This window comes from Carassius carassius, chromosome 16 (assembly GCF_963082965.1).
Source record: "Carassius carassius chromosome 16, fCarCar2.1, whole genome shotgun sequence".
Taxonomy (NCBI): domain Eukaryota; kingdom Metazoa; phylum Chordata; class Actinopteri; order Cypriniformes; family Cyprinidae; genus Carassius; species Carassius carassius.
The window spans coordinates 7,054,238-7,078,282 of record NC_081770.1 but is presented as its reverse complement, the minus strand read 5'-3'; the positions used below and the strand labels follow the sequence as shown (position 1 = coordinate 7,078,282).

The window sequence follows — 24,045 nt, the reverse complement described above, 5'->3', positions numbered from 1 at the left end:
ACATTTTATCTTACCACCAAGAGTTCTCCTAAACAGCAGGAAAAGTTTTTAGCTAAGAGTTTTCTCTTAAAACCCATTCGCAAAGCTGCTGAGACAAACCTTTTACTAAGAAATAGAGAAAAAAGTCTAAAGCTAATAGTAAGTGCGGGGTTGACCTTGCTGCTGTGGATGATGTCAGCATGCTTACTAACTATGCACACAGTGATTGGCTGATAGTGTGAGAGATTTATTCATGGAAATAGTGTAGAACACAATATTGTGTTACTGTATTCAAATAGAGGCTTAAAAAAAAGTAAATTGCCACATTCAAATAAAGATTTTAAAATGCAGGATAAGTGACTAATTAAACAAGTATATGTTCAGCTTATTGTCAGCCTCTCACATACGCTTCTCAAAAACAATTAGTGGATATTTATATAAACAGCCTTTTAATTAACAGAGTAGAATAATCATGACTGATAGAAATACACACACGAATGTAAAAGAAAACCACACAAGATGCAGCTGTTACACAGCAAAATCCCCAGTGTTAATTTAACACTCTGAGTGTGGACTCATATAAACACTGAAGCAGTGTTAAAAGTAACACTGAAGCAGAGTTGAAGTTAATGAAATAATTAAGAAGTTAATTGAGTTATGATTGACCACTATTGAAGACACCTGATGTTTACAAGCAGACTCACCAAACGAGAAAATCACAATTTGTGTGTCACCATTATAGTGGTCAGTGTTTGCTTTAGTTGTGATCTTGGCTTGTGGCTTTTTACTTTTAAAAGTTGTTTGGCAAGCCAAGAGCAAAAGTCATCGGGTGGTGATGATTATGTTTTAATGTAATTGTTGTTTGACCTGAGTTACTGAACTAATTTACAGTATTTTCTCTAAATAAAATTTCCATTATTGATTGTAACAGCTTTGATTCCACAATGAAAGCGTCTGCATTTTCTATACATTTTGAAGCATCTCTTGCAAGTGATTCTGATTTTTTTTTTAATTAAAGAGTCTTTATTTTAGGCACACAAAGATAACAAGAATCAGCGTATGAATCTCAACAACGGTGACAAACAGCATATCCAGATAAACAGATCTACTCTGAACATCACAAAACTAGATACTAAAAATTCACATAAAAACAGCAAAAATAAAATATAGTTAGAATAAAAAGTTAAAAAGACAGTTCAGCTCATAATTTATTCATGCCGCAATGCATGATGGGAGCCATGGATGTGTTTTTATTGGCTACAACATGCTTTTTTGATGGTCACCGTTGTTGTGATGCTCACGCTGATTCTTGATGTCTGTGTTTCTAAACTAAAGAATTTTTTCTTTATGTAGAACTAACTTTTAAAAACATGTCATATTATGCCAAAAAAGTTTTTTTTTACCTTTCTTTCCACTTAATTTATGTATACATTAAAGAAACCTGAACAATTAGTTCAATCCACAATCAATAGCACACATGATTGTCTTTGCTCTGGTCTGTATGTTATAATTATGTTACCACAGCCAACAAAGTCTAAAGTAAATAACTGAAGGTTCAAGATACCAACTAAAGCAAACACTGACCACTATAATGGTGACACACAAATTGTGATTTTCTTGTTTGGTGAGTCTGCTTGTTAACATCAGCTGTCTTCAATAATGGTCAATCATAACTCAATTAACTTCTTAATTATCTCTTTAACTTCAACTCTGCTTCAGTGTTTATATGAGTCCACACTCAGAGTGTTAAATTAACACTGGGGATTTTGCTGTGTACTTCTTGCATGACTGGTTAATGAAAACAAGGATATAATCAAAGGAAAATTTTGAGTTAGAGTAACCTCCAGAACCAACGGCGATACCTTTTTTTTTTAAAAGGTCATTATCATCTAATGATTCAAAAATGTTTACATTCAAAGGCAGATTGCTGTCAACACACATTTTAGGATAGTTTGTGACTTTTAGGAGCTAGTTTTAGATCTAAAACACTTTGTGAAATACTCTTCGAGCAATAATTTAGGAATCCTAAATTTAGGATGGACACATCCATTATTTTTAATATTTTGTCCTAAATCAGCGAATTATGAAATACTTTTAGCATAAAGATGTTTTGTGAATACAGACCCAGATCTTCACACCTCACTTATCTGAAGATACACATTCTCTTAAATGATACATGGGTATTTTCTAGTTTTCAAGCTAAACAATAGCGTGTTTGGTTTATATATTTCTCTATTGTTTGCAAAAGGAACATAGCTATGAACGTTTCAGTACAATAAATATTGTCTATGTAAATTACTTTGGCTGTTCAGCCAGTATCTCTTCGAAGTTTTTCATGTTGACTGTGTAGCCAGTCAATTTAGGCATTTGATTTTTTAATTTTTTTATTAATTTTTTTTATGTGTATTAAGAAATGTAGTATATACTGTTAACTTCAGCAAAACTTGTTTTCAATGCACTGTTTTCAATGATTTTGATCGAGAGTTCCTATCCATTGTTGTATGTGGGGCTTTAATTAGTGGGACACCTACGTAAACTATATCGCTTCTCCTTTAAGTGTTTGCGCTCAGACGCATGGTGTATGGAGACGGGGAAGCGGAGGTAGTTTTTCTCTCTTCTATTCGTCTTGTATTGACTGATTTTCGGTAATGAAATCACCTTATTTATGATGTCAAAACACTGTTAAGAGGTTATGTCATAAGGTGTATCAGTGTGATTCGATTATTTTCTTTGTAAGTTGCTCTTTTAACCGTGTTAAAGTTAGAGCCTCATTTTCACGTGCGTCTTTCAATGCAGGAATTAGAGAGTAGGCCTTCTCGAATGTCCCTAATTGTGCCTCACTACTCTGTTTAAGGTATGTTTTTCCAATTTGTGATCATTGATTTGACTGTTTATTATGTAATGTGTGAGTTTAACTTGATAGTTGTGTACCTCTAGTATATACTAGGGCTAATTTCATACTAAAATGCCTTGTGGTACATCTTCATACAATGAGACTGTCTGTGTAAAATAGGAACTTTATTATACACACAGTAGTTCAACAATCAGTTTAAAGTACATTTATATGTGCATTTAAGTGAATTTATAACATGTTTGTATGTTAACTTTTTCTGTAATTTAATTTCCATTTATTTTTTCTGTGAGTGCTGTCCTGTTATGTGGGGTAATTCAGCACCATCGTTTACATGTTAAATGCTATAAAATGCCTTTATTAAAACATTCGCTCAGACGCATGGTGTATGCAGACGGGGAAGCGGAGGAATTAGAGAGTAGGCCTTCTCGAATGTCCCTAATTGTGCCTCATTACTCTAAGGTGAATAAATAACACAGAGTATCATCACTTCAGTCGTTGAGTGGTCGTGTTTCCATGGTGTCCTGTGGTTACCAGTTGAAGTCTGCTATATAAAACTGGTGCCGTGACCCGGATCCACTTGGTCAGCTGCAGCCGATCGCCGGGGTCTAGCAGTGTGCTGTGACGTGTTCTGCGTGGCCAGAGGATCTACACAGCAGATATTCAAGTGAAGTTATTCGGACATTTGCACACAAACACACGCGTTTACCTGTCCACCGTGAAGTTCCACTTAATTCCAGACTGCGCCGTACACTTTACACGCAAGCGTACATCGGACATTTGCACATATTGGACGTTGACATTCACATTTACATTCCTTTGAAGACTGAGTTCATCTCAAACTATATATTTTCATTGAGTTTTTTTTTTGCAAATCTGTAACCACTGCATATTTACATATTTCACAAATTTCTGTTAATTTATTTGGGTTTCATTTTTGTCTTACCATTCAGAATGGCCGGGAGAGGTCGAGACACTTCTGATATATTCACTCCATTAGCTGGGAGGGGTAGGGGTATGTATAGTGCAAGAGAGAATACAGGGGCCATACCAAAACTGTTATTTCCAAGTACCTTGTCAGAGCCAAAAGTAACTCCCCATCCAGAGCTAAAACAGCCAACGTGTTCCACTCCAACTGACCCCAGCCCCAACGTCACACAGCAGCTACAAGAGTTAATAGGAGAGCTGGGTAGTCTGATTGGTGAGTCCATAATCAGCCATTTGCTAGCCAGTCAGAGTGTAGTCAACCCGTTACCTACAAGTCCACCAGAGCTTACCAAGAATGTGCTCCATCCTGAATCCCCCAAAGTCAACTTTATAGTGAGGTCTGACATAGGGATGGGCGATATATCGAACGATATGATCATGCGCATCTAATCAGTAAAGCTGCTTCCGTGATCACCGCTAAAATCTCCATCACCTGCTTATAATTGGAGTGGCATTTAATAGACAGAGCCGTAGATCGCTGACAAGCCACGCCATATCGTGTTCATTATCGCAGATGAATCGCCTTCGATAATGAACGCGATATGGAGTGGCTTGTCAGCGATCTACGGCTCTGTCTATCAGAGGTGGGACTTTCAAGTCACAAGCAAGTCTTCAAGTCATATTCAAGTCCTCAAAGGGTTAAAGCTAAAGAGATAATTAAGTGACTAATTAAATGATGATTGTGCATTAGTGATGAACATCTGCTGTTAACAATCAACATCACTGAAGTAAAGAGAAACACAAGAACTACAACTGAATTTAGCCACAGCCTTCAAATGAAAAAAAAAAAAAGTAAAAGAAAAAAAAAACACTATGCCACCATAATTGTGGTCAAGGTTTGCTTTAAGTAGTGTCTTGACTCTTTTACTAATTCAAACCAATTTGATTCAAAACAATTGCAATATTGTTTTCGCAACAAACATGTATGCATTGCTGAGTCAAACCTTGCAGTAACAGATGATCTTATGCCTTTTCTGCTTGTAACTCATGATGACTGAACATCATTAAATTGTGTTTATCTTTGGATAGTAGACTGACACTCAGCTATTACTGAACTGAAGTAAAAAAAGAATCACAATGCTTCAATGTTGAAAGACACAAAAGGAGACAATCAGTTCAGGTTTTTAGACAAACACACTTATCACACGATCCTCAACAGTGGTGACAGTTTTTCATACTGCAGTGCATGACGGGAGTTTTTACTAAGGTTTTACCCAGCATGCAACATTTTGTTTATTGTCACCACTGTTGAGAGTCATATGCTGGTTCTTGATGTCTGTGTGTGTCTACAGAATACAGTTTTTCTAATTTTGTATGCATTTAGTAGATTTAAAATTCACTTAATTTTTTTTTCTATAGTGTAGTTTTACTGGGTTGATTATGCCAAACTTAAATAGAGCTAATGTTAATTTCATTGTAATCTGACCACCTATCACATACAGATTAATGTCTTCTCTCTGCTTTACAGCACCTCATGCAATACTACATAAAGAGATCTAACATGACAGTCAAGGGTCAAGAGCCCCACTAAAGCAAACACTGATCTCCATTATGGTTGCATCACTTTAACCAATAAAACATCAACATCTGATCCTCTGTAATTCTCAAGAACATCAGGTGTTCATCATTAATGCACAATCATCACTTAATCACTTAATTATCTCATTAACTTTAACCCTTTGAGGACTTGGGATATGACTTGAAGACTTGCTTGTGACTTGAAAGTCCTAACTCTGGTAAAAGCTGAATGTCAGTCAACAATCCAAAGAAGACTATCTCACGATGTCTAAGTCAACATGAGTTGTAAGCAGAAAAAGCATAAGATCATCTGTTACTACAAGGTTTGATTCAGCAATGCATACATGTTTGTTGCGAAAACAATATTGAAATTGTTTTGAATCAAATTGCTTTGAATTAGTAAAAGGGTCAAGACACTACCTAAAGCAAACCCTGACCACAATTATGGTGGCATAGTGTTTTTTTTTTTTTTTTTTTTTTTTTTTTTTCAGTTGAAGGCTGTGGCTAAATTCAGTTGTAGTTCTTGTGTTTCGCTTTACTTCAGTGATGTTGATTGTTAACAGCAGAAGTTCATCACTAATGTACAATCATCATTTAATTAGTCACTTAATTATCTTATTAACTTTAACCCTTTGAGGACTTGGATATGACTTGAAGACTTGCTTGTGACTTGAAAGTGCCACCTCTGCTGTCTATTAAATGCCACTCCAATTATGTGATGGCGATTTTAGCGGTGATCACGGAAGCAGCTTTACTGATTAGATGCGCATGATCATATCGTTCAATATATCGCCCAGCCCTAGTCTGACATCAAAGAGCCACCCATGTTCAAGGGAGACCAGAGTGACGAGTACACAGTACAAGAATGGATAGATGTTATGGAACTGTACTTGCAGAAAAGCAGTTGCCCTGAAGCAGAGAAAGCCGTTACCGTCAAGAGTCACCTCCTAGGAAGGGCTAAAAATATAATCAAAGTGGGACTAAAAAGCACAGCTTCTTCCAGTCCAGCTAGTGTTGAGAAAATTTATGACATATTGAGACACTACTTTAGCGATCACCCAGTGTCACTGTTGCCATTGGCAGATTTCTACGCAACACAGCCTAAAGCTAAGGAAAGCCCCGTCGACTATTAGGTAAGATTGAACTCCGCAGCTGAGCGAGCCAATGGTCACTTAGAACGCAGTGGGAGTAACATGGAGAACATGAGTGTGGAAGTAGCCATGATGTTCATACGAAACTGCCCTGACCCAGAACTGTCCAGTGTGTTTAAATGTAAGCCTATGAGCAAATGGTTGGTCAAAGAGATACAGGAGGCTATTGATGAACATCAGAGGCAAAGTCAGTTTTGCAGAGCACCCAGTACAGTTATGCCTCGCACCCTTCAAGTATCGACAGCTATAGCAATCTCTAACGTTGAAGTCGTGGAAAGTGAAATAACTGCTATCAATGCCGCAGCATGCACTCCAAGTAGCCATCCTAAGACAGGTGATGCAGTCAATCCTGATGCATTAGAACGTGTCCTCAGCATGTTAGAGAGAGTGCTTGAACGGACTAGTCAGCCGGCGTATGGTCCTTCAAGGCCGTCCAAACACATGGAGCTCGCTTTCTGTCTTGCCGCATTTGTCGGGACACAACACACTCCACTCGCTCACACTGCATGCGAGAGAGACGGTGTCTTGTCTGCATGAGGGTTGGACACCAGCGTAAAGACTGTCCTAGTGTTACAGAACCAGCCTCCCAGCCGAACATGGTGCCTCACACTCAGGAAAACTATCCTGCTCACATTGGGGAGGGGACTATGTGAGCGGGAAAAGTGAAACCCTCAACAGCAAAGATGACCTTTGGGTGTATGAAGAAAGCTGCAAAGCAATTCCTGATAAAAGTGTTCTACATCAAAATGTAATGAAGTTGGAAAGAGCTGACAGCCTGTTTTACACTGATGTTGTCGTTTCAGGGGCCCCAGTTACATTACGTGCTCTGCTTGATAGTAGGTCCATGGCCTGTACTATGAATGTGGAGGCTGAACGCAAGTTAAAGAGTGCAGGAGTTGCGCTCACCCCCAGTGAAATGCGCCCCGATATATCGTCCTTGTTGGTTGCGGTGGTGTTAGCATTCAACCAGAGAGTATTTACCAGCTTGAAATGGAAGTGTATGGACATGAGGTTAGTGTTCCCACTCTTGTCGTACCTGGTCAGCGAGACGAAATGATCTTGGGCACTAATGTTATCAAGTACATCATCAGCCAGATGAAAAGTACACATGGGTACTGGCGTGTCCTAAATCGACCTGAAAGTTCAGGAGATGAAGATATTATGCAGTTTCTGGACATGTTGTCTGGCCTCCACAGGTGGAAAGGCACTGAAATGCCCAACAAGATAGGAACGGCCAAACTCACCCAGGCCGTAGTGCTGTGTCCTCAGCAAGAACACCTTGTCTGGGGACGCCTACCTGATTCCACACCTGTTTCTGTGGGAAGTGCTGTCCTTGTGGAACCTGCAAAGTCTCAGTCACATAAGAACATTGTCATTGGGCGGGTGGTAGCCTCCATGAGTGGTGACAGATGGGTGCCAGTCAAGGTGCTAAATGCTACAGAAAAGCCCATAACATTGCGGAGGAACACCAAGTTGGCTGATGTATACCCTTGTGTAGCTTTGGAGGACTTGGATATCAGTTCCCAGCATCTAGCCAGTAATGAGCTGAAAGTCATGAACCAAACTGCAGGTGTTTCAGTCTCTGACAGTAGATCCGCTGATTCAAGTTTCTGCGATAGACTGAGCAAACTCGGTCTAAGCGACCTTGATGTTGAGTCTTGTGAGGTGTCATCGCATTGGAAGGAACAACTTGTACAGCTAGTATGTAAATATGAGGACGTGTTCTCAAAGAGTAAATTAGACTGCGGCAAAGCGAAGGATTTCTCTCACCGAATACATCTTGCAGATAGTCGCCCCTTTAGACTGCCTTACCGACGTGTGCCCCCCCCCGCCCATTACCACAAGCTCAGACATGTTCTTTCAGAAATGGAGGAGCTTGAGATAATTCGTAAATCCTCAAGTGAGTTGGCCTCCCCGCTGGTGCTCGTCTGGAAGAAAAGCGGAGATTTATGCATCTGTGTCGACTATCGATGGCTGAATGCCCGCACTACTAAAGACGCCCATCCTTTGCCACACCAGGCATATTGTCTAGCTGCGCTTGGCGGCAATGCCATATTCAGCGCTATGGATCTTACCTCAGGATTCTACAATATAGAGATGGCAGAGGAAGATAAAACATTCACTGCGTTCACAACACCAATGGGACTCTATGAGTTCAACCGACTCCCTCAAGGTTTGTGCAACAGTCCTGCAAGTTTTATGCGTCTAATGATGAGCATATTCGGGACCAGAACTTCCTTACCATTCTCTGTTACCTAGATGACCTTCTAGTATTTGCACCAAATGAGAGTATGATGATGGAAAGGCTCGAGCTGGTGTTCAGCTGCCTGAGAACCCATGGTCTAAAGCTTGCCCCGAAAAAGTGCCACCTGCTACGTCGGAGTGTACGGTTCCAAGGTCATGTGATTGATGAGAGAGGGGTAACGGCCGACCCCGAAAAAGTTCAAGCCATTAAAGCGATAACCGAAACAGACCTTATGATGGAAGATGGGGTTACGCCGTCTCAAAAAAAGATAAAGTCGTTCCTGGGCATGGTTATGTTTTATCAGCGATTCATACAGAACTGCTCTAGCATAGCTAAACCCTTGTTCGTACTGACCGCTGCACAGAGGGGACAAAAGAGTAGCGGAACAAAGCCATCTGCCTTCAGGAGGCTGAACCCAAGCGATTGGAAGAGGGAACAGCGTGACTCCTTCAATCATCTAAAGTTAGCCCTTTTGGAGTCAGTAGTGCGTGCACACCCAGATTTCAACCGCCCCTTCATCCTGTCAACAGACACCTCTCTGGATGGATTGGGCGCTGTACTTTCTCAAGTCTCGGAAGGCGTAACTGGAGCACGTCCTGTCGCTTTTGCTAGTAAGGCCCTCTCACATGCACAAAGCAATTACCCTGCCCACCGCTTGGAGTTCCTGGCTTTAAAGTGGTCTGTCTGTGACAAATTCAGCCACTGGCTGAAAGGCCATTCCTTCACCGTCTGGACGGATAATAATCCGCTAACCTACATCCTGATGAAGCCAAAGCTCGATGCGTGTGAGCGAGGTGGGTCGCCAAGTTGGCACCATATGACTTTAGTATCCAGTACATCCCCGGGAGCAAGAACGTGGTGGCAGAAGCCATGAGTCGACAACCTTTTGTCCAAGGACGTGCAAGTCGGTGGTTGGTAACAGAGCCTTACGTGAGACTGCTGAAGGAGGCCAATCACTTCAAAGAGGACGTAGTACAGCATGCTTTCAGAATCAGTGCTAAGTGTCAAAGTGTCGAACCCCCTGTCTCTGGCCAAGAGCCAAATGGTTACTTGTTCTCCTCCGATGAAGTGTCGGCCATACTGATGAACCAGGCTGAGTGGAATGCAGGGCCAAAGGTGAAAAGTGCATTATTGGCTAACTCAGGATGTGCACAACTTAATTCCAGCAGGGCAAAGTGTGCTGCCAGTATTTACACTGAAAGAGCTTCAGGATAAGCAGTCAGAAGATCCTGTTTTGGCTCGAGTTCTTTCTTATTTCTCCCGTGGCAGGAGGCCATCAAGACGTGAAAGGACAAAAGATTCGTTAAAAATCCTGAAGACTTTCAAACAGTGGGAGAGGTTGAAAATGTTGGATGGAGTTTTGTATCGTGTGTGCAAAGACCAGCTAACAGGAAAGAAACGTTGGCAATATATCGTCCCAGCTTCACTCACCGAACAAGTCCTGCAGGGAGTACATGACGATGCTGGTCACCAGGGCCAGGCCAGAACACTTCATTTGACCAGAGAGAGGTTATTTTGGGTAGGCATGGACCGGGATGTCAGAGAGCATGTTAGATGCTGTAAGCGCTGCGTGGTGAGCAAGACACCTGAGCCAGAAGCAAGAGCCCCACTCAAGAGTGTTAAGACAACCAGGCCTCTGGAGCTGGTGTGCATAGACTACGACAGGCTGAATTCTACAATAGGAGAGTAAGGGGATGCGACATTGAGGAAGGAGACAGAGTACTGTTAGCCAACAAGGGTGAAAGAGGACGGAGAAAACTGGCTGATAAGTGGGAATCAGTGCCCTATGTGGTGGTTTCTAAAGACCCCAGATGCCACACTTATCGTGTTAAGAATATCAGTACGGGTCAAGAGAAGGTAGTACACCGTAACCTTATGTTGCAAGCCAACTTTCTGCCTCTTGAGGAAGGAGAACATGAAAATGAGTCTTTCCTCGATGACTCATTAGCCAGCCAGGAGCAGTCAGGTGAAGCTTTGGCACATAATTCTGCACTGCGGAGTGACCTTCCTGAAACAGAGCGTACTGCTGAGTGGATTGCTTCCTTACCTTACACAAATAATTCGGTGGAAGGGCGTTTAGATGCGGGAGAACAGGAGAGTGTAATGGATCCTGGTAAGCCTGAGAGTAAATCAGACGATTCTGACCCAGGGTCTGAAATTAATTTCCCTCAGTCCGACTACCAAATCATCCCATCAAATCTTACAGACTCTCAAGTGCGTGCAGTTGGCGCAATGCCCAGTTCTAGAGAGCAGTTGAGATCCACCAGCACCCTGTCCATCTCTAGCGCACCCCCTAATGTATCTGACCCAGGTACGAACACGGGTTGGTAGGTTAGTTAGACCGGTAAACAGACTGATTCAGAATATGACTCAGAGAACAACTCACAACGCAGTTAAAGATGTTTCTAAGTCTCTTTTATTTTAAGAGGTTTTAAGTTATGTGGGCCCAGTAATAAGAATGTGAGGCAACAAAAAAAAGTGTAAATTAAGTCACATTGAGTGGTGTATAAGGCACCTCTTGAGCAAAAGAATATCTGAGAGCCTGATCAACTTTCTTATGTTCTTTTTCCCATGAGTGTCGAGAAACATGAATGTTGTATGACAGAATGATGTTGTCAAGTAACAATCTAATTGCCCTATTTGCTCCTTTATTCAACACAAAGGTGTAAGCTCAAGTTTTGTGAAGTTAAGGGGGAAGTATGTAGCCAGTCAATTTAGGCATTTGAGTTTTTTATTTTCTTATAAAAAATTTTTTATGTGTAATAAGAAATGTAGTAAATAGTCAAAGTCAAAGTCACCTTTATTTATATAGCGCTTTAAACAAAATACATTGCGTCAAAGCAACTGAACAACATTCATTAGGAAAACAGTGTCAATAATGAAAAAATGATAGTTAAAGGCAGTTCATTATTGAATTCAGTTATGTCATCTCTGTTCAATTAAATAGTGTCTGTGCATTTATGTGCAATCAAGTCAACGATATCGCTGTAGATGAAGTGTCCCCAACTAAGCAAGCCAGAGGCGACAGCGGCAAGGAACCGAAACTCCATCGGTGACAGAATGGAGAAAAAAACCTTGGGAGAAACCAGGCTCAGTTGGGGGGCCAGTTCTCCTCTGACCAGACGAAACCAGTAGTTCAATTCCAGGCTGCAGCAAAGTCAGATTGTGCAGAAGAATCATTTGTTTCCTGTGGTCTTGTCCTGGTGCTCCTTTGAGACAAGGTCTTTACAGGGGATCTGTATCTGGCGCTCTAGTTGTCCTGGTCTCCGCTGTCTTTCAGGGATGTAGAGGTCCTTTCTAGGTGCTGATCCAGCATCTGGTCTGGATACATACTGGATCCGGGTGACTGCAGTGACCCTCTGATCTGGACACAGACTGGATCTGGTGGCCACGGTGACCTCGGAACAAAAGAGAAACAGACAAATATTAGCGTAGATGCCATTCTTCTAATGATGTAGCAAGTACATAGGGTGTTATGGGAAGTGTTTCCGGTTCCGGTTTACCTAATTAATGCAGCCTAAAAATCCTTTAACAGATTTGGATAATAAAAGCATATTAGTATGTTATGTGTATGCCAGGTTAAAGAGATGGGTCTTTAATCCAGATTTAAACTGCAAGACTGTGTCTGCCTCCCGAACAATGTTAGGTAGGTTATTCCAGAGTTTAGGCGCCAAATAGGAAAAGGATCTGCCGCCCGCAGTTGATTTTGATAAGCCCATTCAGGGCTTTATAGGTAATAAGCAATGTTTTAAAATCTATACGATGCTTGATAGGGAGCCAGTGCAGTGTTGACAGGACCGGGCTAATATGGTCATACTTCCTGGTTCTAGTAAGAACTCTTGCTGCTGCATTTTGGACTAGCTGTAGTTTGTTTACTAAGCGTGCAGAACAACCACCCAATAAAGCATTACAATAATCTAACCTTGAGGTCATAAAAGCATGGATTAACATTTCTGCATTTGACATTGAGAGCATATGCCGTAATTTAGATATATTTTTGAGATGGAAAAATGCAGTTTTACAAATGCTAGAAACGTGGCTTTCTAAGGAAAGATTGCGATCAAATAGCACACCTAGGTTCCTAACTGATGACGAAGAATTGACAGAGCAACCATCAAGTCTTAGACAGTGTTCTAGGTTATTACAAGCGGAATTTTTAGGTCCTATAACACCTCTGTTTTTTCAGAATTTAGCAGTAAGAAATTACTTGTCATCCAGTTTTTTATATCGACTAAGCAATCCATTAGTTTTTCAAATTGGTATATACTGTTAACTTCAGCAAAACTTGTTTTCAATGCACTGTTTTCAATGATTTTGATCGAGAGTTCCTATCCATTGTTGTATGTGGGGCTTTAATTAGTGGGACACCTACGTAAACGTTCAGCGTTTCTCAATGTCAAGGATCCTTCCTTGGCAGGACGCGTCCTTCCAAGTCACTTCCTTCAGAGGCTAGGCGAGACTCCTCTTAAGCATTCGGAGAACACGTAAATGGAACAGGCTAGCAAGTGCACGTAATTGCGTCATTACGTCAGTGAAAAGGTCCGTTTGAATAACGCTGTGAATGGTATCGTTAAATTACTTTGGATAACTTAACTAGTTATTTATAAAAGAAATGCCGATGACGCAACCAATTGTTAAATGAGAGGTCCGGTTCAGTTAACCATTTGTATTTATATAATTTACAATATCAATATGGTAGTAATTTGTACTGGCATTTAACTTATATTAAACTTAACTTATATTTACTAAAGTTATAACAAATGTTTGGTAACGTAAATAAAAACCGTTAACGCTCCGACTCCGTTCGACATTTTTTAATTTTTTAACAAGATAGCAAAGCTGCGCGCATAGGATTGTGGGTGATTTGAGAGCGCGAAGAGCGCGAAGGATACACACATGCATCCTTTCCGGTGTATGGGATATTCTTCGAAGGAAGGACTCAGTCCTTGGTTGAAATTCCGAGGATCCTCGACATTGGAACAGTCCTTCGACGGATGTCGATGACGTAGCATCCTCGAAATACTGGCTTCCGAGGATCCTTCCTTGACATTGAGAAACACCTTATATCGCTTCTCCTTTAAGTGTTCGCGCTCAGACGCATGGTGTATGCAGACGGGGAAGCGGAGGTAGTTTTTCTCTCTTCTATTTGTCTTGTATTGACTGATTTTCGGTAATGAAATCACCTTATTTATGATGTCAAAACACTGTTAAGAGGTTATGTCATAAGGTGTATCAGTGTGATTCGATTATTTTCTTTGTAAGTTGCTCTTTAAACCGTGTTAAAGTTAGAGCCTCATTTTCACGTACGTCTTTCAATGCAGGAATTAGAGAGTAGGCCTTCTCGAATGTCCCTAATTGTGCCTCACTACTCTGTTTAAGGTATGTTTTTCCAATTTGTGATCATTTATTTGACTGTTTACTATGTAATGTGTGAGTTTAACTTGATAGTTGTGTACCTCTAGTATATACTAGGGCTAATTTCATACTAAAATGCCTTGTGGTATATCCTCATACAATGAGACTGTTTGTGTAAAATAGGAACTTTATTATACACACAGTAGTTCAACAATCAGTTTAAAGTACATTTATATGTGCATTTAAGTGAATTTATAACATGTTTGTATGTTAACTTTTTCTGTAATTTAATTTCCATTTATTTTTTCTGTGAGTGCTGTCCTGTTATGTGGGGTAATTCAGCACCATCGTTTACATGTTAAATGCTATATAATGCCTTTGTTAAAACATTCGCTCAGACGCATGGTGTATGCAGACGGGGAAGCGGAGGAATTAGAGAGTAGGCCTTCTCGAATGTCCCTAATTGTGCCTCACTACTCTAAGGTGAATAAATAACACAGAGTATCATCACTTCAGTCGTTGAGTGGTCGTGTTTCCATGGTGTCCTGTGGTTACCACTTGAAGTCTGCTACAACTGCAGTGCAGCATGAACTGTTGGCTACAGTCACAAAAAATGCAGCGAACACTGCCACACAAAATGAGTTTCCGTGCACAAAGCAAACTTCCGACAACACGGCGATGACGTCATATTTTCCATCCGCACACAAGTGAACTTGCTGATGCAGCACTCTCTGTACGGCACAGGTGAAATAATTAGCCAAGGTGATGTAAAAGAGCAAAGCAGTGATTGGACCAAAGCACTGTGAGGCAAGGGAGGGGAAGACTAAAAATCTTTCTAAACTTAAATGCATTTTTTGCCCGGTTTGTGTTATTTTACTTCTTATTTGACTACTTCTACATATCTCCACTTGATTATCAGTAAGATGTTTAATATAGGCCTACTGACATCGTCACTTCCACACAGCAATTTCTGTATTTTTCTGTTACCTCCATTGCTGCTATGTAAATACCCTGAACAACCTGTTATCACATTGTTCTCTTGTACAGTCCTATTTTATTCTTTTTTATTTATTTATTTTTTATTCACTGCTGGTCAAATGCTCTTCATATAACCATGTAACAAATAAAAATCTTGAGGCAGTGAGGCAACCTTTGTGTTTACATTTAGAACCTTTAAATGAAATGAATACATCATTAGTATCATAATCATGACTCTACAGCAATGTTATGTTTTGACCCGGTTACGCCGTTAAAATAATATACATGTAGCCTGTGAGTTCGAGGCATTCTATGTTGCCCTCTCTCTTTTCCCTCTGTCACTGCTTCCAATCGCTTTCACTCCCTCTCGGGTTGCTATGGTACCTAATGTGGTAGGGAGTGGTCAGAAATTGAGAACAGGCAGGTTTATAGGCACCTGGGGTCCTCATGCCGGGAGCGACATGGGGAGCGATACATTGTAGTTAGCTGCTAACGTGTCAGACAGCAGCAGTGTTTCGGGTAGTGATGGTAAAAATCGAGGCCTCGTGAACCAATGAAACAGTTGAACCAAATGTGCCATATTGTTTCGAGGCTTCGAATCAATCCGACACCCGTCTCAACGGTGACACCTAGTGGTCACTTGCAGGTGTTGATCTGAAACAACCTTGACGAGCCATTAAAAAAATGTGTTGTTTTTTTATTATTATAATGTTCTAATATGTGAAGCTTGTAACCTATAGGCTCCTCACTGTGCATAATGTTATTTTGGTCATGAAAAATGAATATTAATAAAAGAAATCAAGCCACAATGTCTCACTTTTTTAGAGATTTTTATTCAAAAATATTAATTTATCTGCTGTGGAAGGACTTAGCCTACTTCGAGTTCTGGGCAAATACGCATCGTTGATGTATTTTTTCACTTCCACTGTGGCATCAGCTGTAGCATTGTGTATCATCTTGGTTTGATGGATGCGAGTATCAAAAAGTTCCCATAAACTGTCCTGTGTTTCTACTGGTGTTGATGTTGATGGTGATGATGATGATGATGGGTGTGATGTTGACATTTCTGGGTCTGAATAAAAATGAAAACAGCAATTAGTAACAAATCCTAAACTGACGGCATATATGAAGGATATATTATATTACATGATTCAGATTACATAACATAACACAGACTGAAACTGCTCACCAGGATTTGTGTTTGAACGCATCAGTGAAGCACACTCCAGTGTGATATGCTTTTCAGCTTCCTGGGCTTTGGCAGCATTTCCAAATGCCACATTTTTTAACCTTGGGTCCAGCAGTGTAGCCAGTGCCAAGGCTCTAAAACTCTCATAACCTCCACATCTGGAGTGCAGACCTTCTTGCAGATATGAGCCTATGAGCCAAAACAGGAGAAACACATATTTATAATAATGACAATAATATGACAGTTATGGCCAATCACATGGGTAGTATGGTCATTGTGGCCTACCTAATTGAACAGTTGATTCCTGCGTTGCATTTCCTTTTTTCTGTGCAAGCTTGTGCTGCAACATCCTGTACAGTGGTATAAGCTTTGAAGCAGACACTCTCTTTTCCTCTGACATCTCTGTTGTTGCGAGTTTGAATGGTTGCAGTATTGACAATGATTGTTCAATAATGTCATAATCAATACTTGTCAGGGGAGCAGTATCATTGTTTAAGTTGGAAAGTGCAGCAGCCACTAGTTCACGTTGGTCATACAAGCGCTGTAGCATGTCAAATGTGCTGTTCCATCTCGTGTCAACCTCCTGTATCAGTTTCAGAGTTGGTCTTCCCATCAAGCTCTGCATCTCCACAAGCTTGTCCTTTGCTTTGCAGCTGGATCTGAACAACCCCACTATCTTTCTGACCTTCTGGCGTATTTCATTGATGACTGGGGTTTGATCTAGTGCCTTTTTCACAATCAAATTTAAAGTATGAGCAAAACATGGGACATGGCGAAGGTGGAGTAGCTGGGCACTTAGGATCATGTTAGATGCATTGTCAGTCACCATGCACTGAACTTTGGAGGTTATTCCCCACTCAGCCATTAGCAAGGCTTTAGCCTCCATGAGATGCTGGGCTGTGTGGGTTTGGTAAAACCTCCTTACACCCAGTACAACAGTTGCCATTTTTGCCTCTGGTGTTATGTAATGGCAAGTCACAACACCAAGATATCCATCCATATTAATGGAGGACCACATGTCAGCTGTAAGGCTAACAAATTCGGCCTTTTGTAGGTCCTCCATTGTCTTCTCCTTGGCTTTGTTGTACTTTTCGCTGACCATTATTTTAAGCACCTTCCGGGATGGGAGGACATAGCTTGGATCAAGCTTGTTCACAAATGCCCTGAATCCCTCATCGTCCACGATGGTGAAGGGCTGCAGATCCTTCACCACCATGTTTATAAGAGCCTCATCCAATTCCCTCTGTCTGACTTTTAAAAGAGAAGACAAAACATACTTTCAGACAAATACATTGGAAAAATACAGCTTCAATTAGTGCACATCTATTAAAAGTATAGCCTACTGGTTCATTATTTGGAAACCTTCCAGTGTTTATAATCAGTGCTTAATATAACTTATAAACTTTATAAACAGTGTCCCAAAAGGTTGTAATTATATTTCAATTATAATTATATCCCAAACAATGCATACCTTGCTTAGATTGCCCAGCAGTGTCAGTAGCAGGCCTAGGTACAGGGGGAATGCCATCCTCTGCACCCTGCAAAATGGCAGGATGAGTGCTCCTCAAATGGCGCATCATGGATGATGTATTGTTGCAGTAGGCTAGCTGCCGATCACAATACACACATCTCACTTTATTTGGGGTTTCTAAATGGAAATGCTCCCACACCACAGATGTACGACATCTCTTCTGGGGAGCTTCCATTTTATCTATCTATCCAAATCTATCTATCTATATAGATGTGAATCGATCTATGTATCTAGATATGTATCTATAAAATGTATCTATATATGTATATATCTATAATATATGTATTTATATATGTATCTATAATCTATCTATATATGTATCTATCTATAATATATGTATTTATATATGTATCTGTAATCTATCTATATATTTATCTATCTATTAATCTAGCTGTCTATATATATTTATATCTATGTATCTATTAATGTGTCACTATATGTATACTCTGTCTGTCTCTAGCCTCTCAGTCAATGTGTTGTGTAAATTTAAATGTAAGTCTAAATTGCCTATAACTAATCAAATCGCACTATATGTCACTATATCACCAAAAATCCGCTATCTCAAAGTCAAACTCCTCTCACAAAAACCCACGAGGTCAAAATGCGCTTATTTCACTTTTATACAGATGTGCGATTGTGTGGTCTGTTCCCGACCGTTCCAATCAAACGCTGATTCGGCGGACCACACCTGATGAAACAATTAGTGAAACACTTCGAGGCTTCGTTTGGTCATAGTCACGTGACATGGGTGTTTCGAATCACGCTTCGGATCAGTGTTTCAACACATCTGCGCTTCGGGATCTCGCAAAGCTTCGGAACGACTGTTTCGCTTCAGCCATCCTTAGTTTCGGGGTGCTGTTTGTAGCGCAAGGTATGTCCAAACATTACGTGTTGTATGACTAATTATTATTATTTGGGTTCAGTGCACTGAGCGAGATCTTATTGTTTTGATGGGTTAAGGGGCTGCAGAGTGTGTGTCAACGGCGCTATTGTTTGTGTGTGTGCACGCTTCCGAAACAACATGTTTGGAATGCCCAGACTGACGAGCACAGAGGAGTGCTCCTTGACCCTGGGGAGATTGTGAAGTGCCGGAACACTGTCTGCTCACCCAATCGCTAGATTGTAGGCAGGTGTGTTATGGCTATGATTATTATGTGTTTGGTAAAACGTGTAATGCAGTTATGTGTTTCATGGTCTTTGCTGAAAGGGATAAGGGTAGAGGACTTTTTCTCTCAGTAATGTTACCGGCGTGGGTGCGTGTGTTTAACAGCTATATATAATAGACTGACTTATTATGAATTTTAGGCACGCCACACAGAGCTCTCAACTAGGGCTGGGCGATATACAAAAAAACGATATCTCGATATTGTCAATTTTTACGATATTCGATATATATCTCCCCAGCTAACACAGTTACGTCGTGACGACGTAACTGGACCAGACCATATTCGTCGCAGAGACGTCCCAAATAACGTTCCAGCGACGTAACTTTGTGATTCCCATATCCGTCGTGGCGACGTTATAGTGGAACGTCGCTGGAACGTCGCTGGAACGTGATGAGTATGTCCTAACGACCAAACTGGCACGTTATGAGAACGTTACTATAAAGTACCATATTGGTCGCAGCGACATACCAAATAACGTTCCAGTGACGTAACTTTGTGATTCCCATATCCGTCGTGGGGACGTTATAGTGGAACGTCGCTGGGACGTCATGAGTATGTCCTAACGACCAAACTGGCACGTTATGAGGACGTGACATTGCCGGATCATATTGGTCGCAGCAACGTATTTTCACCTCACCATTACCTTGAAATACATAAAAAATTAATAAAGGCAATCCATCTCTGGTGCAAAAAATAAACCTTATGAAATCAAATCGTAATCTAATTATAGGGGATTCATAGTAAATACATCAATTACATACATGAAATGCAAACCAATACCAAAACATTACATTCTAATATAAAAAAACACACTGCATTCATTCACAAATCAACATTTATTCAGCACTACGTTCTACAAATACTAAGCCAAAACATTTTGAACATTGCACCTGTTCTTTAACCATGCAAAGTGTTTCTAAGTCATGAGCACAGAAAACACATCAATTCACAGATTACACAATATAAACAATAGAAAATGTTTGTCTTATTAAGGATGGGGATAGTTAAAGACGTTATCAGTGAAAATGATATATAATTATCAGTACACTTATTGATACAACTCTACATAATTTAGTGCAACAAAAAAATACATGATAAATAGATATGAAACAATTCAGCAGATACTGCAGTGAGCGTCGTATATGAGGCTCCTGGTATAAATGTCTGGTGGTGATGTGCTTTAATTACACGGCATGCAGGAAAAAATATAGGCTAATTCATGCGCACGATTTTCTATTTCATTTCCTCGATTTGCTAAATCATGTACACTATTTATACATCAAGAGAACGAATTAGTAAATTGTGCATACGATTAAGAAAATCAATGAAATGTAAAAGTAATCATGCACGATTTAGTACATCGAAGGAACGAATTAGTAAATCATGGACATTATTTTTTTTCTTTTTCTTGCATGTCATGATCAGGGCTCTGTGCTCACTATCAGAGGATAAACCTAAACAATATAGCAATTACCAAAGAACCATAATTTTTATGCTTCTCAGAAGAAAAACATTCATAAAGCATAAAGATATGAAAAATGAACAATATAGAGAATTCTAGCATCTCTCCTGTATTATTTGTCCCACCCGAAAAAAAAACAAAGTTTTTTAAGAGAATGAGCGTATCGACTTTCTCAGAAGAATCTGTGATCTCTGATTACTGACTGTGGAGAAGACTCTTTCAGACAGAGCTGAGGAGGCAGAGTTAGGTGCTGGACAGCCGATAGAGACGAGGAAGAGTGTCTTAGCCCAGCAGCAGAAGACAGGCTCTTCTGAGGGAAGGACAGGAGGCTTGATGCAGTGTTTTGCTGTAATAACAATGCTTCTTCTCAGCACCTGATGTTCTTCAGAAAAGAGTTCCTCTAGTGTAGAGTCAGACACTCAGATTTCTTGCAAACTGGAATCTTTTAATAACATTTAGCATATTATTGTAGTCATGTTCATTGTTTTTATTATAACACATGGAAAGTTTGAGAAAATTGTTAAATGTGTTCTTCCTTCTCTTCTTCATCCTGGGCCTGCACGGTCAATATCCTTCTCTGGCAGCTGAAAGGAAGAATCATCTTGTTAATGTTGCTCATGTATGTTCACAACCAGTCAAAATCTGGAATCTTTTCTTTATGGTTTTTCAAGACGAGTCTCTTCTGCTCACCAAGGCTATTAAAAATTAATTTAATCAAAATTACAAAAAAAAAAAAATTGTAAAAAGAAATAACAGTTTTCATACTCTTTTTCGAAATATACTTTAAAATTGATTTATTGAAATAATTATGAGGCAAAGCTGAATTTTTCAGTAACTTTACTCAAAAGGGTAAAAACATTTTGATCAAAGTGTACATCTGCTCATGACGTACATGATGTGAATCACATCTGCAGTTAGCTTACTACGGTCATTAGGTCCACTGAACTCTATTGGTAACGATGGAACTTGTGACCAATATTTTGTTTTGGGAAACGCTCCCCATAATAGAAATGATGGGGAAGAAAACTTAGCATTTCTGGAGAGTCAAATTTTTTCTTCATGATTACATGACAAAGTTCAAAACATTGAAAAAAAAAAAGGTAATCTTTTGTAAAATTACAAAAGTCTTCTTTACCACTGGTATTCAATTTTTTTTTATTGCCCCCCCCCCAAAAAAAATTTAAATAAATGTAACTGTAGTTTAGACAAAAATTTTGGGCAGCATAACTGTTTTCAACACTGATAATAATCAGAAAAATTTATTGAGCAGTAAATCATCATATTAGAATGATTTCTGAAGATCATGTGACACTGAAGACTGGAGTAATTAATGCTGAAAATATAGCTGTGCATTATAGAAATAAACTATACTTTTAAAACGTTTGACCATTGTGTACATTGCTACATTTAAATGAAAACTCAACTTGTAATAAACAATGCACACATTCTCAAAGAACTTACATTCTGGTGATTACTTCCTTCCCTCACTGCTGTCAGTTCCCTTCAGTCGTTCCCAGACCTCCTTGTTTTTAATCTTTCCCTCAAATCTACAGAAACAAACAAATCATTTTATAGACAATTTCGATAAGTCACGAATACCTATATGATGTCTATGGTGCTGCCAATCAAAAGCAAACTGCAACAGCAACACATTTTGCAAAGGCAGACACTTTTTAAACTTTGTATGCCATTTTTTCTGAGCGCCATCTAGTGCCAAAAATAGTCCGCATCCATAGTTGTGATACTGCTGAAGCTGTGATCCGATTGGTCGTCACTGCTCTGGTGGGCGTGGCTGCTACAGCTGCTGCACTTCTTCTAGTCAATGACGTCAGATCTGCTAGATTCTTTTCTATAGCCTTTTTGCTTTTGACTTATGTATTTTAAAGTAGTTACCCCTCTTTGTTTTTGTTTTTTGTTTTGTTTTCATTTCTGCTTGTGTCACAAGGTGACGATCTTTAGGGGCGGAACCAAAATTCGGGAAGTTTGGTTCCGCCCGGAAGCGTTTCCGCCCGGACCGGAAAAACAGAACACCGGAACTTCCGGTAGCGCCGTAAGAAGGAAAATCAGGGAATTCGATGCACCTGTGCCTAGTTAGGGACAGCGGTTGGTGATTGGAGGATACGCTGGACAAGGCAGTACTTAAGGCCAAGTTATTTCCCAGTCTGGGAAGCTCTTTTTGGTGTGTGTGAAGCACTGGGTTGTGCCCGTCTTGGTACGCTGCTGGTAGCTGTCTAACTCTCTCTCTCCCTCAGGCTGGAATTGTATGATTGTGAAGACATCGCGAACCTTAAAGGTTGAGAAGTGAACAGATTATACGGCGAACTGAGACGACGTGAAAAAGGGGATTGGAAGTGGCATTGATGTGAGTACTAAGAGCCAGTCGAAAGTGCCCTGTATATTGACCTGGCGTTGTGTAGATCTCTCCAGGAGGAGGAGGGCGGCCCTACCCCTAATATAGTGTGGTGGGAGAGCCGAAGGAATACTTATTGAAGTAGTCACAACGACGACATCACTAGCTAGGCCGCATATTCCATCGCCAGATCCGAACCAAGCGAAGTGAAGGAAGACGGGTGTCCTTTCCGTACACTGAGTGTGGTGGGTGAGTCTTCGTGCTGTGAAAACCTATAATTTTGACGTGGTGCTGTATATTGCTGTGGGCTGCTGTGTATTGCCGTGTGTCCTGTCAGATAAACCCCCGCCTTCACGCACTTCGGCGTGGGAGGACAAGGAGATTGCTGGTCCTAGCCTAGTTCAGTACAGTATATGTTGTGAGCGTGCTTCAGATCTCCGGAGATAGCACGGTACGCTGTGTCCAGCCCAGAGGTGAAAGCCATCCAAAGCAGAGTAACTGTGTTTTGTGTCCAAGTTGATACCTGTGGAGAGGAAAGGAAAGAGAGTGAGTAACACAAGGAGAAACAGAGGAAACCTGTACTTACAGTGCGCTGTGTTCAGCCCAGAGGTGAGAGCCATTCAAAGCAAACTAACGGTGCTATTGTGCCCAAGTTGATATCTGTGGAGAGAAAAGGAGAGAGAGGGAATAACACGAGGAGGAATAGAGCGAACCCTGTACTTACAGTACGCTGTGTCCAGCCCAGAGGTGAGAGCCATTTAAAGCAAACTAACTGTGCTATTGTGCCCAAGTTGATACCTGTGGAGAGAAAAGGAGAGAGAGGTGAATAACACGAGGAGGAATAGAGCGAACCCTGTACTTACAGTACGCTGTGTCCAGCCCAGAGGTGAGAGCCATTCAAAGCAAACTAACTGTGCTATTGTGCCCAAGTTGATACCTGTGGAGAGAAAAGGAGAGAGAGAGTGAATAACACGAGGAGGAATAGAGCGAACCCTGTACTTACAGTACGCTGTGTCCAGCCCAGAGGTGAGAGCAGAACCAAGCTGAACTAACTGTGCCTGTGTGTCCCAGCCGTTGCCTGTGGAGAAAGAGAAAGCGAGTGAGCACCCAAGGAACGAACTGTGTGAACCAGTACTTACTGTGAGCTGTAATCAGCGAAGAGGTGAGAGCAAAACCAAGCTGAATTAACTGTGCCTGTGTGTCCCAGCCGTTGCCTGTGGAGAAAGAGAAAGAGCCCGTTGCCTGTGGAGGAAGAGAAAGAGAGTGAGCACCTCGAGAACGAA

At 40.6% G+C, this 24,045-nt stretch overlaps 1 protein-coding gene and 1 long non-coding RNA gene across 2 annotated transcripts in view; one reads left to right on the top strand and one right to left on the bottom strand.

Moving 5' to 3' along the window:
* LOC132160320 (uncharacterized) overlaps nt 1-24,045 on the top strand; it is a 219,821-nt gene that overhangs the window by 7,423 nt on the left and 188,353 nt on the right. The window lies entirely within an intron of this gene.
* Nucleotides 20,498-24,045, bottom strand: part of LOC132160359 (uncharacterized) — a 62,489-nt gene continuing 58,941 nt past the window's right edge. Inside the window, exons 2-3 of the long non-coding RNA XR_009437982.1 lie at nt 21,870-21,959; nt 20,498-20,987 (exon numbers count right to left, since the gene is read on the bottom strand). This is a non-coding gene — a long non-coding RNA (uncharacterized LOC132160359). The remainder of the gene's footprint in view (nt 20,988-21,869; nt 21,960-24,045) is intronic.